Here is a 6223-nt window from a genome sequence, read left to right as displayed (position 1 = left end):
CGCATACTATGAAGTGCTTTCAACATACAGGTTTTGCGGTAACCAGCTACGTTGATAAGGAATATAGTGTTGTTGCATACTTAAACACCTATAGTGGAAAGTTGCAGCCAGTGGGTGCTGAGCATTATTGGTCGCCGGAACCATTTAAAATGGTGTATAACAAGGAGTATTTGCGTCAGCGACAAGTGCAAAAAAGAACGCGTATACGGAACCAAATGGATGTTGGTGATACCGTTATACGCGTAAATATAGCATGTGCTTGCAAACAGGATACGACCGTCGTAAATGTCCTTCAGTTGGTCTGGGTAGGGGTGGTAATTCAGCTCCTGGTGGAAGTTCATCTAATGTGCCCAATTATCAAGGATACTCGTAGTGTTTTTTTCAGTAATTTGTTGTAATAACTGTATATACATGTTCATCTTGCAGAATGTATGAAATAAAATTATATTTCCATTGGTGTTAAGTCTTGTTGATATTTAGCATTAATACTTTAGTACAATAATTTAACATACACCTCAAGAAAAAAACAATTGTTATTCGCCATTATCGTCACTGTCTGGCACTATTTCATTGTCACTGTCTTCAATTTCTTCGTCAATATCGTGTACGTACCCTTCGGGACCGAGGGCATCGTAATCTAGGCTCCAGTTGACACATATTTCTCGCATTTCATCGCTATCATCAAGAAGAACACTTGCTTAATTTCTACAACAATATGGAATACCTACGTCCAATGTCTGTGGTAAAAACTTAGGTAGTCACTCCCACTCGACAACTGTTGGGAAAACAAAATAATCATTATCTCTATATAATTTATTATTTTCTAATAAATCCCAATGCTGATCCTCTGTTCCTCCCAAGAAGTTAAGATAATCCATTGCATGATGAACAACTAGTGATTTTTCCATCTCTAGAATCTCCTTCATCATATACCTAATCACTTCTGGTTCGTCTCTGTGTGTGTTTGTTTGGAAGGCTACAGACAGTGCTTGTGGCACAACAAGACTATGCCAGCGATATAGTACTTTGTAATCACACCGTTTTGAGTAAAGGGGAACCCATTGTAGTTTTTCGCCCCAAATTCTCATACCTTCGGGCTTTGTAGAATGCGTTTCGTCCTCAATAATGTGCCATGCAACTTTGAGATCACTGTGTATATTGATAGGTTGATTTTCCAAGGTACGCAGAACACCATACCACTTGTCATCACTCAAGTCAGTGTAGCAACCTAGCATATATTTTTCAAGATAGGGATCGATAGTGTTAAGACGTGATCCATGGGGATCTGTTGAACTACCTTCACCCTTTTGCCTCTTTTTGAACCACTTGTTAAATACTAGTGGCATTTTCTTAATGGATGTTGTAATGTCTATTCAAAAGGTCTTTGAAATACATATGACTTGGTTCAGTTTAAAAAGCTTTCTTATACCCGAAAGAATCATTATCACGTGAAGTATAGCGTGGTGAAATACCATATTATGTGTATTGTCTTGTCGACCTGAAAAAGCTACCGTTCTGGAAAAGCTGTCTTCTGAAAAAGCTGTATTGTACCCTAAAGAATCATTAGCACGCGAAACATAGCGCGGTGAAATATCACGTTATGTGTATTGTCTTGTCGACCTAAACAAGTTGTCGTTATGGAAAAGTTGTATTGTACCCTAAAGGATCATTGTCACCCGAAGCATAGCGCGGTGAAATACCACGTTATGTATTTTTTTCTTGCCTATAAAAGCCTAGCGCATTTAGTTATTATTTGCATCAAGTAGAAAAAACTTTCCATTAAAATTGCATTTGTCTTGCATTAAGAAATGTCTAGACGCAATGACGTATGTATTTGTTATTGTGGCAAACTTGCGATTTTGAAGCCATGTTGGTCAAATGGTAATGTGGGGCGCAGACGCTGGATATGTCAACAACCTGTAAGTTATTATTTTGCAAAAAATATTTGTTAATATTTTTTATATAACATGTTAATTAATAGTGTTGTGTTATAATCCCCATTTGTAGGACGAAAATTAATGTAGGTTTGAAGGATGGTATGATGAAACCATTTATCAGGAATACTACAAACATTGTTTGCAATATGTTTGGAATATGATCAGTGAATACGAACTCCAGATCTTTAAGATGCAATGACAACTTGCGGCAATGGAAGAGAAACTAAAAGAGGCGGAAGAAGAAAAAAACAGGTTGGAAGAGAAATTTAAGTGATTGAAGCAGACAATAATGGGCGATAGTGACTAAACAAATACATGTATGTGTTGAGTGTAGTATTTTATCTTTATGTTTTCCGTATCATGTATTTTCATTAGTTGTACCGAATTTTATATTAAGTTGCTATGTTTGTTTTTGTGTTGTAGTATTAAAATTAAAAGAACACGAGAAATAAAAACATAAAGTGCATATAATGTAAACCATAAATAATGTTGCCATTATTTACTGAATGTCATATGTATATATAAAAAAATAATCAATGTATCCCACAACCTTTATGCTTTAAAGCAGCCACTGGCCTGAGGCGCATCCCATCCCGTCCGACTACACTATCAGGATCATCCTCATCACGTCGCCTCTTTATCGGAGGATGTGCTGCAACATGATCGTCAGTAAGGCTGGCAGGCTCGGTAGAAGGGGTCGTCGGTTCAGCAGTAACCTACATGATAATAAGATATTTTAGTATATGAAATATATATTAGTAATGTACGTATTAGCTAAAAAATTAAATTATCTTACCATGGTCTCAGCGGGCTCCTGAATATAATCATCTGTCTCAGGCATGTCAGTGTCGCACAAAGTGGCCTCCGTGACGGGCGAGGATGATGGCTTCAAAAAAAATAGGCTTTAGATATTTATGACTAATCAATGAGATAAACACAAATATAAATAATAGTAATACAAACTAACCAAATCCTGTGAAAGGTCCTCAGCATCCCTCGGTGATGAGCCATAACTCAGTCGGCGCCCACTATCCACATCTCGTACCGGACGATCATAAAAAACTGTCGATGCCTCTGGAGGGTCAAGAAAATACTCATACCAGTCATGTGAGGTAATGGTCGTGCCCGCGATCAACAATGGAGCTGACGGGGTCACTTGCGAAGTCCCTAAAGTAAGCCCAGGCTAAATGGGGGCATATCACTAGGAGTATGGTTTGGCTCAGGGTGGTCACCCTGCTGATCAACTCCAACACCCTCAACATGTGCCTCAACGCCACCTTGCTGGGGACCACCTCCTCGCCGACCTCCACGACTTCGTGGGACACCCCTACCTCTCTGGGCACGCCTGCCATGTCGACCACGTTCAGGCTGCACTGCCGGCCCACGATGGTACGGCTCTGGAGCCACATAATCAGCCTCGTATCCTAAGCGCTCATCATCCCGGGCTCGTTGCAATGTCCGGGAAGCCAGATCTATAACATACCGGCCATACTCGTGCAAAGAGGCCGCTCCCTCGCCGGTATGGTGTTGCATCTGCAGTTCCAACTGGTAGAACAGATGTAGTCCAATAGCCTGTACAACATGTAAAATATTAATTACGGAAAGCTAGGTTAACGTTATAACTAAGTATACCAAATAACATACCAGCACCTCGTGCCTCCCGGCGTATGGAACGAACCGATCGTGTCACGACCCAATTTTTTTCTCTATTGGGTAACGTGATGGCACCTAGTCTTAGGGACAAGGTAAGCCTAATATTTATTTAGTAACAACAATAATTTAATAACATCTAACAATCTTTGAAATGAAAATCTCCATAAAATTTATAATTTTCAAAATCGGTAGTACAAGTCATAAGCTCTACTGAATTACTAGAAAGCCTATAAATACAACTGTTTTGAAATAGAGATAAAACAGTGTAAGTACAATATCAGAAGGTGACTCCAAAGCCTGCAAACGCAGCAACAGGTTTACCTTGAGTCTCCACAGCAAAATCCGTACTGCTAGCGAACAGTCAACTGACTCCACATTACCTGGCTCTGCACAAAAAATATGCAAAAGTGTAGTATGAGTACACCACAGTCGGTACCCAGTAAGTATCAAGACTAACATCAGTGGGGTAGTGATGAGGTACAATCAAGACACTCACTAGTCAACTAACTTGTGCAATATAGCAGTATACAAAAGTACTGAAAAATAACTAACAATGATAACAACAAAATCAACTAGTGATATAACATCAAGGCAACAAGAACATCATAATTATTGCTCATACGAATAAGGAACACAAGTACAATAAATTAATCAATTCCTTCAAATATAATTTCCTTCACATATTATTCTTTAAGACAAATATCTTTCGAATATACTTCTTTCAAATAAATATATATTTCAAGTAAAAGTCACCATGTGATACCTCATTTCACAATCATAAAAATTACGAGTCTCAGCCCACTTTCATATTTTTCACGGCACCTCGTGCCCATATTTCTATCACAACCACACAGACAACTCAACTCACGTGTCCATAATAAAAGTATATAAAATCCGCAGAATTAATTTATTTTCAATAAAGTAAGTTTACAATTTTTAAACCAAATAAGAATATAGAAATGAATTTATTTTAGAATTCATTTGGGTGAAGAAAATAATATCTGCACTTAAATTAAAGCATCACATAACTACTAATTTGGATGTAAGACTATTTAATTTAAAACATAATAATTCCTTTTATTTAAATCAACTCAATCATTGAAAATCAGTAAGAAAAAATAGAAATATACTTTTTCAAGTCACGTGCTAAAAAGCCAAAGCCAACACAATATAATTATGAGCACAAAACACATAATAATAAAGTCAACTAGTACATCACGGAAGAAGACAAGAATTTACATATTAAATGAAACCAAATCACCCAAGACAATAACATAAATAACGAAATATCAACAGGGCACTCCCGAGGTACCGCCTTGTAGTCCCAAATCATAAATAAATTCACAATATTTTATTTTCTTATATCACCGCGGGATCCTTCACATTTAATTTTAAAGAAATTATTTTTTTCCCGAAATAGCATCCCGCATTTTAGCCACCCTTATCACACCGCATGACTTCTAGTAGTTCCCCTACTAGCCATGCGTTTCAAGCCATCCTTATCTCACCGCATGCATTTTAACACCCTGACCTTATATCACTGTATGACTTCTAGTAGTTCCCCTACTAGCCACGTGTTTCAAGCCATATTTATCTCACCGCATGCGTATCAATATCACAATATTTCACAAATCGCATCTCAAGTGCCCAAATATCACAGCATAATATAACTTGCACCTCAAGTGCCCAAATATTATAACATATCATAAATTGCACATCAAGTGCTCAAATATTACAACATATCACAAAAATCAGCAATACATTATTTTTCCACCATAAGGAGCCCACGACTCGATCATAATGTGTACAACATCTTAACAAAATGTTCGGGAATGAACAACTCAACCAAATAATATTTCACAATTTGGCACTTTGCCTCAATATGATTCATGACCTTTATAATTCAATACCAATTTTTCAACAACGTGAACTGAGAAGTAATTCATCAAGGAACAACACCTCCTTTAAATCACAACTTCAAGAAAGAAACAGATTTATTCATCTTATTAACTAAATTTTTCCATTTAAATTATTTGTAGGTAAAATCAATAATGAAAGTATTTTCCATAAAAATGGCAACTCAATCAAACATAGAGTTCACATAAAAGTCAAGTGGCAATCACACCAAATTATCATATAAAAACTACCTCGACAAACAAGGAATGAGTCATGACAAATAAGGGATTTAATAAGTTACAATAATTTTCCAATTTAATACTTATGGGCGTCTACGAATTTCAATCGATATAATATGCACATATAAACCAAGTACGTACTCGTCACCTCGCGTACATGATTTTCAATTACACAATTTTCACATAAGACTCAATGCCTAAGGGGTAATTTCCCACTCACGGTTAGGCAAGATACTTACCTTTTTGAAGTTATGCCAATATTCCATAATCGTCTTCTTGCTTGAATTGACCTCCAAACGCCTCGAATCTAGCCACAAATAATTGTATAACTTCATTAAAATTCATCGAAAATAATTCCGGATAATAAAACGTCGACTTAAAAAATTTATTCCAAAAAGTTAAAAAAGTCAATGCGGGGCCCGCCCCTCGAAACCCGACATAATTTTTATGAAATCCGAACACTCATTCCGATACGAGTTCAACCATACCAATTTTATC

Source organism: Nicotiana tomentosiformis, chromosome 10 (genome assembly GCF_000390325.3).
Source record: "Nicotiana tomentosiformis chromosome 10, ASM39032v3, whole genome shotgun sequence".
Classification (NCBI taxonomy): Eukaryota; Viridiplantae; Streptophyta; class Magnoliopsida; order Solanales; family Solanaceae; genus Nicotiana; species Nicotiana tomentosiformis.
The sequence above is the reverse complement of the archived record's forward strand: the minus strand, read 5'-3'. Positions refer to the sequence as shown.